Here is a 10,329-nt window from a genome sequence, read left to right on the forward strand (position 1 = left end):
TGCTCCGCGGCACGTGGGATCCTCCCGGACCGGGGCACGAACCCGTGTCCCCTGCATCGGCAGGCAGACTCTCAACCACTGCTCCACCAGGGAAGCCCCAAGCCTTTTATTTTTGAAATCGTTCATCATCTAATGTCTGACATTCCCTTTAAGGATTTGATTAAAGTTGAGAATCTTTGTGAAAATAGTGACCAACGATTAAATACAATGAACAGAAGCAGATTTACAGGCAATAAGCCCTGGGGTTTTAAGCAAGGCTGGATGTGTATTGAAAGAGAAACATACAATTTTCGGAATTAACATTTCATAATGTTGCTATTACAAACATATCAAGTAACTCTGGAAACTGGCCTAAATTGCTGGGACCTAAATAAAATATCTTGGAAGAAAATAATGATGTTCAAGTCAGTAAGACATCATTTGCTTTACTTTTGAGTGTTTCATGCAGCCATCCTGAGAGCTATGCTCCAAGGCTCCTAAGCTCACAGTTGAGTTTTATATAAGCCAGTACCACTCTGCCTGCACAATAGATTGCACATTTTAGTGTAGAACATAACATTGTAGAAGTGGGGATGGCAAAGTCACTGTGCCCCAGTGATGTCCACGAATAAGAGGTGATGTAAATGGTTAATAAGAAATTGCATATTTTGCCAAATTTTCAAATTTTTTAGTTTCAGTACAGACCACTGTAATCCATCAGTCTCATTCATTCATTTAATGAACAGTTAAGGGCTCACAGGCCTATTGATAAGCATTGGAATACAATAAGACACAGTCTTCCACCTTAACCACATGATCAAACTTACCAATTCCAATATTGGACACTGTTAACCAAATCAAATGTCACAATGTCCCTCCTGATGTGATGCACAAGGAAGGGCACAATATCACCCTGGTAGTTCCTGCCAAACTTGCTTAACCTGAATCTAATCACAAGGAAACAATTAGACAAATCCAAATTTGGGGGCGATGTACAAAACTGACCTGGACATTCTAAAAATGTCAATGTCAAGAAAATAAAAAAGGCAGGGAACGATTGCAGGATAAAGAGATTCTAGAAACGTGATAATTAAATACAATGAATGAACCCTGACTGATCCTGAATTTTTTAAAAAGCTATAAATGTCACTGTTAGGAAGTTTGGGAAGTTTGAATATCTACTCTATATCATATTATTATATATTATATTCTCTATATTATATATTCTCTATATTACATATATTCTATATTATTGTATAAATGTTACATTTTTGGAGTATGATAATGATATTGTAACTTATATGAGTACATTTTTATTCTTAGAAGATACATATTACTAAAGTATTACGAGGTAAATGTCATGATGCTTAAAGCTTACTTTCAAATGGTTCAGTAAAAAAAAAAAAAGTATATCTGTTAATATAGTAGTATCTACTTTCTTTATACATTGATTTTATATTTTATACTAATAGATATATTAATATCTATATTGTATATAGATATGTGTATACACATATAAGATTATTTTATTAGTTTCCTAAAGCTGCTGTAACAAATTACCACAAGTTAGGTGGCTTAACACAACAGAAGTTTATTTTCTCATCGTTTTGGAGGCTAGAAGTCTGAAATAAGGGTGGTGACAGGACCACGTGTCCTCTGAATCCTGTAGAGAAGGGTCCTTCCTTGCCTCTTCCGGCTGGGCTGCGTGTGGCTGCCAGCAATCTTTGGCATTCCTTGGTTTGCAGCTACATCTTTGCCTCTGTCTTCATGTGATATTCTTTCTGTGTGTCTTTGTCCAAATTTCCCTGTTCTTATAAGGACACCAGTCATTGAATTAGGGCCCATCTTAATCCAGTATGTCTTCATCTTATCTTGATTATATCTGCAAAGACCCTATTTCCAAATAAGGTCATATTCACAGGTACTGGGTAGACATGAATTCTGGGGGGATGCTATTCAACCCAGTACAGTCTATAAAGGCTTTATAGAGGGAGGGCAAGAGGGAGACGAAGGGGCAAAATGTTAACAAATGGTGAATTTTGGTGAAAGGTATATAAAAGTTTATTGTTCCATTATTTCAAATTTCCTAACGATTTGAAGTATTTCAAAATAAAATAAAATCTGGGAAAAAATGCTATGCAAAAAAAAGGTGGGGGACATTACCCTTGCCCGTGAGTCTAGTTCAATGTCATGGAGGACACAGTGGAGATATGCATCACGGCGACCTCAGTGTACCTGTAGACTATGATGCTAACTCAGTCTGGGCACCTTGGGAAGCGTTTCCATGAGAAGCGACACCCAACTGAGTCGAGTCTGAAGGTCAGCGCAGGAGTCAGTGGCAGGGGTGAGGGTGCACTTGGGGAACTGCCAGGGGGTGAGAATGGTTGGATCCAAGGGCATGTGTGTGATGGGAGTGGAGCCTGGAGAGAGGCAGGAAGCATGACCTCGAAGATGCTGCATCGAGACAGTTGTTTTTCACCAGGAAGACCAGGAGGATCCAAGGCAAGATTTTCAGCAAGTATAACCAGACCAGATTTTTGTTTGGGGGCTAGGAGTGTGGAGAAGCCTGGGGAAAAACCAGCTGGGAGTCTGGTGGAACAAGCCAGATGAACAAGGGCTGTCAGAGTAGGGGAGGGTGTGGGAGAGCTGTGAAAGCCAAAACCGGAAGGGTGTTGTTTGGATGGAGGTTGAGAAAGAAGGAGGCAGGGTGACTGGCTGGTTGGTGCCACCCTTCCCTTCAGGGCATACAAGAGGAAGAGAAGGAAGGGCTGCAGATGGAGGGTGGTGGAGGGGATAAAGGCTATGCTCAGCTTGGACGTGCTGAACTTGAAGGGCCAGGCGGAGGCCTCAGGGAGGTGCCTGAAGCCCAGGAAACACGGACCTAGCCTGGTGACTCATGCACTTACTGGTGTTAAGTGAAATCATGGATTTTAAGATTTTCCCAGTTAGAGTGTAGAGGCGCGTAGAAGGCTGGGCATGGAACCTGAGAAGCAGGGCAGGAGGAGAAGCCCCAGCCAAAGAGACCAAGGAGAAGTGGACGGAAAGGTGGGAGGAAGGCCAGGAGCCTGACGTCAGGAAGTCCAAGAGGAGGGTGTTTTGGGGGAGGGAGTGGACGACAACGTAGGACAGCACACAGGGCCCAGGGGTAATGAGACTGACACGAGTCCTTTTCCATTTTGCAATCGGGAATCCCAGCCGTTTTGGTGGGATTAAGGCAGAGGTCAGATGGCCGAGCACCGGGTGTTTCATTAAAGGGGAGGAAGCACAGAGCCAAACAGGGCAGAATATTCTTACCAGAAACTTGGCCGACAAGAGCAGAGAGATAGAGCAATGGTTAGCAAGAGGCAAAGGGTTGGGGCATATGTTAGTTTTTATAAGAGGAGAGAAACTTGAGTCTGTGTGTCAGCGGAGAAGAAACCAGCAGGGAGGTCAGGCTGAAGACAGCAGAGAGCAGACATCACTGACACAGCGAGTGCTGGGGACTCGCACCTGGGGCGCAGGTGGAGGGAACCCCGTTCTCACTGAGATGGTGAGGTGGGGGCCAGAGGAGAGGGGAGGTGTGGGCCTGGGACCTCCTCGGGGCCTCATGAGCGACAAGGGAGAGGAGGATGGAGACCAGGCCGAGTCAGAACCCCTGGAGACTACGATTGGAGCGGACAGGAGACAGAAGGCGGAGGGGGTAACCAAAGGAGGTGAAAACAGGGCTACACACGAGGGCATTTGGAAGCAAAATGATCAGCAAATACAACGTGAAAGTGAACAGTCAAAATGAAATGTGGACTTGGAGGGAGGGATGGGGACCTCCATGTTATCAACTCAGGCGATCAGTGTTCCCCCTTAATTAGTGAAACATGATTCTCCCCGCCTCATCCCTCAGGTACTTGGAAAACCCTGGGCTGGGAGTGGCAAAGAGGGAAATACTGGCACAGTGAACAGGAGATCATTGGTGAAGGGGCATTGGGTAGCCCAAACTACAGAATTCACAGCATCTGGCTCAGGTCCAGGAACTCTTAGTAGGGTTTAAAAAATGTATTTAAAAAAAATTATAGGTTCACGGGAAGTTGCAAAAAATAGTACAAAGTGATCTGGTGAATTCTCCCCCCCAGTCGCCCCTCATCTCACATAATTACAGTACATTATCAAATCCAGGAATTTGACATTGGTACAAATGCATGTGTATAAATCCATGCCATTTTATCACATGTATAAAATCATGTAATCACCAATGCAGTCAAGATACACGGCTAGTCCATGACCACAAAGATCCCCCTAATTCTATCCATGTATGTCATATCACTCTCCCCATCCCTAACCCCTGGCAACCTCTAATGTTTTCCATTTCTAATTTTCTCATCTTGAGAATGTTATATAAATGTCATTCCCTGTTATTGCTGAATGGTATTTCATGGTATGGATTGTTGACTTTAAAGAAATAGACTGCCAGATTATTTCTCCAGCAAAGATGGGTTTATTTGGTATCAGCAGACAATTGCATTTTGGGGTTTGCAACCTCGGTGAGCCACGTGCAAGTCCCCAGGCAAGGGACGAATACTTACTGAAGGCAGAGGAGGTTGGGAAGGCTACAGTAAACGGAGAGTCCATGGCTTTTCATTGGCTGAGTCCTTGACAGGAGAGAAAGGAGTTTTTCCTCTTCCCTTTTGGCGTGGCTGTCCTCCGGGGGCGTGAGAGCTCCCCCTTCTGGATTCTATTTAATTGAGGTTTCTGTTTATTAATTTTTTTACAGGATGTACCACAGTGTGTTTAACCACTTAGCTACCGAGGGATATTTTGGTTGTTTCCAGTTATGGGCTATTTTTTAAAAAATTTTATTGAAGTATAGTTGATTTACTTTAGCCTCAGACGTCTTCCTGACCTCAACGTCAGCTTTGGAACTGAAACCAAGTCTGGAGAATTGTACCTCTTTTCCAGGATCCACATGCCTCTGGATGCAAAAATAAAGAAAAAAGAAATGCTAGTAAATAAACAAACAAAGAAACAAAGAAATAAATGAATGCTAGTAGGTTCCTAGGCATTGTTACTCTGTGCCCCAGCCAGTTTGGGATTTGTCTGCTATCCCAAAAAGGCAAAGAGTAAATGGGAAAGGGCAGAAACTTAAAAATCTGACATCCTAAAGACAGTGGTCCCCTTTGACTTTCGTCAGTTTGCAGCCACAGAAAGGAAATAGAAGAATGTGCTCTACTAAGTGACGCAAGCCAGAAAGACACATATCACATGGTATCACTTATATGTGGAATCTAAAATATGACACAAATGAACTTATTTACAAAACTTTCTTACAAAACTTATTTACAAAACAGACTCACAGACATAGAAAACAAATTTATGGTTACCAAAAGGGAAAGAAGGTAGGGGATAAATTAGGAGTTTGGGATTAGCAGACACAAACTACTATAAGTAAAATAGATAAACAACAAGGTCCTACTGTATAGCACAGGGAACTACATTCAATACCCTGTGATAAACTGTAAAAGAAAAGAATATGAAAAAGAATATATATATGTATAACTGAATCACATTGCTGTACACTTGAAATTAAGACAATATAGTAAATCAACTATGCTTCAATTAAAAAAAAGTTTTTTTAAATGAATAAAAAAGAAGAAGAATGTGGGAGGGGAGGCCTTGAGGAGGAAGTCTTGGGCACACCACACAGGACAACGGCCTTCCTTGACGCACTCAGAGGTCTGGCAGGTTATTTTTTTATTTTTTATTTTTTTGCGGTACGCGGGCCTCTCACTGTTGTGGCCTCTCACTGTTGTGGCCTCTCCCGTTGCGGAGCACAGGCTCCGGACGCGCAGGCTCAGCCGCTATGGCTCACGGGCCCAGCCGCTCCGCGGCATGTGGGATCTTCCCGGACCGGGGCAAGAACCCGCGTCCCCTGCATCGGCAGGCGGGCTCTCAACCACTGCGCCACCAGGGAAGCCCCTGGCAGGTTATTTTTAACTGCCACATTGTAAAGTCAATGTTTGCACTTTGATAAGTGTCCTGTCCAGTGGCTTGTTCTAAACTCTGGCCTGGGAGGTGACTGGAAGAGTCTAGGAGTGGTGTGTGAGAGGGAAACCGGGTGAGTGAAATATAATAATCCTGTAGCCACCAGCCCTGATATCCCTGACAGATGGAACAATCAGTGTGCATTGTGTTCTCCTGCTTGCATCACCTGGTCATGAGTTGTTGGTGGAATTTGTGGAATGGATTGTTCTCTTGGAGTCACCCAATACCCCCAAACAATGGGCGTACACATTCTTAGTTTTATGTGAGAGCTAATAAGGAATGTTCCATGCACCCGATCAGAAGCAGGAAGCTGGTGCCTGACTGCCTGCCGACCTGCCTTCTTCCTCTCTCTTTCTCCCCCTCCCCCTCCTCCCCTCCTGTCTTTAAGGAAGAAGAGGGAGGAAGGGAAAGCAAGATAGAGCCATTGCTCAGAGGTCACTGGGAGAATTATGCCACAGGTTGGAGGGCAGATAAGTATGGAAAATAAGGGATACCCTGGGGTTTTCACTTCATAGAATTTGCTTTTATTCCTTTGTTGTTTTTTCTCACTGAATACTCTTCTAGAAAAAAGGCATTAAAGTATGAGGTAACTATTGTGAGGCCCTGCCTTACTCATACGTTCAGATTTAGGAGCTGAGAAAGTCCCCTCTCCAACTGCAACATTTCAGGGGTTTTTCGGTTGCACGTAACACAAAGCCCAACTCAAACTGGGTTAAACAATAAAAGAGATAGATTGACTCAGCACTAGAAAGGTCAGAAACAGTGGTCTCAGAGTCAATTTCATTTAGAAACTTGTCAGACATCTTTTCTTTACCATCTATGGTGACAGTTTCAAACTGAGACCGACTCCATGTTTCAGTGTCCATCTCCAGAGAGAGGAGGCCAGTCCTCAGGGCTGGCTGGTTGCCTATAACCAGCCCCTCTGACCTGGGAAAAGTCGTGTGTCAGCTGGCTGAGGCTTGGCTTTCCTGAACCGGTCCCTGCAGTGTGGAGTTGGGCTCACCCGGAGATGCGATCACCACGGCTGCTTCACAGTGAAGGAAGGATGGCTTGGATCCTGGGGTGACAACTGCAATGCCCACCACTACACCTTCTAAAAAGGTCCCTCTGATTCCTGCCCTGAGGGTGAAAACTCCTTTAAGAGGGCATCAAGGCTCTCATTATGAAATTTGAGATAAAATTGGATCAGTAACTGAATTTACATTAAAATATATTGAGAGAGTAAGTTTTTACTAACACAGATGTCAATGAGCCGAGGAGTGATTTTATTCTCTATAATTGAATTAAATCAACTCAGGAGCCCTAATTTCTACTTGGTAAGAGACAACTAAATTTTTCTAATTCAAGATAAATTCAATTACTTCTGGTTTAAATCCTAGCCTTTTTTAAAAAAAAACAAAACAGGTTAGCTTTTTTAAAAAAAATTATTTACTTTTGGCTGCGTTGGGTCTTTGTTGCTGCATGGGCTTTCTCTAGTTGCGGTGAGCAGGGGCTGCTGTTCGTTGCGGTGCATGGGCTTCTTATTGCGGTGGCTTCTCTTGTTGCGGAGCATGGGCTCTATAGCCTTTTTTAAAAAAAAACAAAACACAGGTTAGCTTTTTAAAAAAAAATTATTTACTTTTGGCTGCGTTGGGTCTTTGTTGCTGCATGGGCTTTCTCTAGTTGCGGTGAGCAGGGGCTGCTGTTCGTTGCGGTGCATGGGCTTCTTATTGCGGTGGCTTCTCTTGTTGCGGAGCACGGGCTCTAGAGTGCAAGCTCAGTAGTTGTGGCTCACGGGCTCAGTAGTTGTGGCTCATGGGCTCAGTAGTTGTGGCTCATGGGCTCTAGAGCACAGGCTCAGTAGTTGTGGCTCACGGGCTTAGTTGCTCCACGGCATGTGGGATCTTCCTGGACCAGGGCTCGAACCCGTGTCCCCTGCATTGGCAGGCGGATTCCCAACCACTGAGCCACCAGGGAAGTGCCACAGGTTAGCATGTAAACAAACCTCCCTCCACGTGACTTCAAGCCCTCATACATACCCTTAATCTTCTCAGCTCTTCTGCTGCAGAATTTGCCCCTTGCCATGACAGTCTGCTTTGGGAGCGTTTCCTTCCCCAGAACTTCGTAGTAGCCGTAGAAGAAAGAGAATAGGGTCCTTAATACACCATGGCAGGTACCAACCTCCTGAGGGGTTTGAGGAAAGGTGCCTGACAACCCACTCCATCTAGGAGCCAGCAAGGGCGTTTCTGATCTGGGCACTGCTGGGGGCACTGATTGCCCTCACCAGTGAATCAAGACCAGCAGATGCTCTCCGAGGCTCCAGCACACCATGACGAGAGCCATCAGGATGTGACTCTAGACACAGGAAACCCAGTCCTTGAGTAAATTCTTAGTCAAGATTTTTCTTCTCTTCCCACTTTTTTTTTTTTTTTTAAATTTTCTCCCTAAGAATGATCTTGGTTCCTGTCACTCTAATGCATGACCTTAACATTTAGGGGATGAGCAACTGAGAGGTCCTTCTTGGGAAGAGCCTCTTCTGAGCTGGCTTTGGCTTTGGGCATCTGTCCTCACTGCCACCCACTGCTGATGTCTGTAGTCTACCCCTCCCTGTGGCTTCCAGGTCTATCCACTATAAGGCGGTTCTCAGTCCATTGCCTTTTTCTCAGCCAAACTCTTGCCCCATTTCAGGGAGAAGGGGAGGAGGGAAGCCATGGGAAGACGTTTGCTGCTCTTCTGAGCTGCTCTGATGCTGAAGGAAATGTGGGAGGTGGCCGTCCATCTCAGAGGATCCCTCAGGCTGGACTTGCCCTGTGGCCATTGCTATTCTGGGATGGCCCTGCATGTTGCCACAGGGCTTTCTGTGAGAATGTTTCCTTGCAGGACTCTCCATTGGTATGGAGGCACAAGTCTTCCTGCTCCCAGATCCTCAGACCCTTTGGAGGGTTTCTCTCCCTCCTATCACTGGGGTTGGACTTTCCGTCAGCCATCCTGACCAATGATTTACTCTCTTTTTCTTTTTCTTGTTTTTCTTTCAGCCCAGCAAAAGCAAAGTTTCTTTGTTTTATTTTTTTTAAATCACCTCTCTGTCAAGTTTGGAGAGAGGGGCAGATTTACATAATTTTCATTCTTTTAAATCTCTTGGTTATGGTGTAAACCCTACTGTTTAGTAGTTTTGCTCTAGGTCTGGGCATTGACTATAGTCATGTGATTTGGAACCATTTTCTCAGCCTTAACAATGCAATGGAACTTTCTCACAAACCGAACAGAATGGTATACTCAGTTTTATTTCTTACTGATTTTGTTCTTGGAAACACGTTTGGCACAATTTCCCCTTTGCTGGGTGGGGGTCCTGGTCCAATTCTCTTGAGGTGAGTAGTGATATATAGAGATCGGATATTCACTTTTTTCTTCAGAGATTCTCATTTTTAACATTGAAAAAAATGGCCTGGTCTGAAAAAGCCCCTGCTTTCAAGACAAATCGGAAGGCATTTAGTAGTAAACAAGAACTGTTTCTGCTGCCAGTAATGGGCGGGTTTTCTAAGGCACAGGTTAAGGAGTTGTTGGGTAAACATTGGGTAAAAGTCTGGCTAAATACTTTTAGTGTGGGGTGTTGCAACTTTGTGTCCATGTCCCTTTTTCTGCTGGGGAATCGGCTTCATGAAGAGGCACCTCCAAGTTCTAGGCTCCTTGAACAAGGCCTAGGTCAGTTGCTGTGATGGGCAGCTCACAGCCACAGCTTGGCTCTCCATCCTTCATGGTCTTGTTAATAGGTACACACCTCTTGCTTCCTTCAGTGCTTAACTGAGTGTAAATACCACTGAAATGGGAGGAGTTTCCTTAGGCTTAAAACTTGTGTATAGTCCTGTTATCCTTAACAAATTTAGTTGCTTTTCCTCTTTTCTCTGTTGACATTGAATCTAACATTCTAGGTAGGTAAGCAATAAACACTCACAAGATGAAAAATATAACTTGGAGGAAGAAAACCCAGGGAAAGATTTTGTCTCCAGGTAGAGGGACAAAGCACGTGAGATCTTTAACTTTCACACCCATACAAGCTTCTAGTCAACTGAACACAGAGCAGGGAGGACCAGACTAACAAGTAACACTCAGATGAGAAGCCCTGCTCACATTTTGCATCTGTATGCTGTGGATGGGGATGGTCACACGTGGGAGGCTAGATACTGACTAACTGGTCTTTGGAGGAATATCCTCCTTATCCTCCTACCAGCTTCTCAGTGGACTCAGATGTATAAAAAGGAAAAATTGCCAGGGAATGTACTTACTTTCCCAGATTACCCTGGGGTACATTAAATTAGCCTGAAGGAGTGATTCCCCATCCTTTTAGTGTAGTAGAGGCTG

The 10,329-nt window shown here is 44.4% G+C and overlaps 1 non-coding gene across 1 annotated transcript; it reads right to left on the bottom strand.

Annotated features, from left to right (window-relative positions):
* Window positions 1–8,208: 8,208 nt before the first annotated feature.
* On the bottom strand, window positions 8,209–8,336 carry LOC112062065 (small nucleolar RNA SNORA3/SNORA45 family). Its single transcript, XR_002890523.1, has one exon. It is a non-coding gene; the product is annotated as a small nucleolar RNA SNORA3/SNORA45 family (small nucleolar RNA).
* Window positions 8,337–10,329: the final 1,993 nt, after the last annotated feature.

Source organism: Physeter macrocephalus, chromosome 7, assembly GCF_002837175.3.
Source record: "Physeter macrocephalus isolate SW-GA chromosome 7, ASM283717v5, whole genome shotgun sequence".
Lineage (NCBI taxonomy): Eukaryota > Metazoa > Chordata > Mammalia > Artiodactyla > Physeteridae > Physeter > Physeter macrocephalus.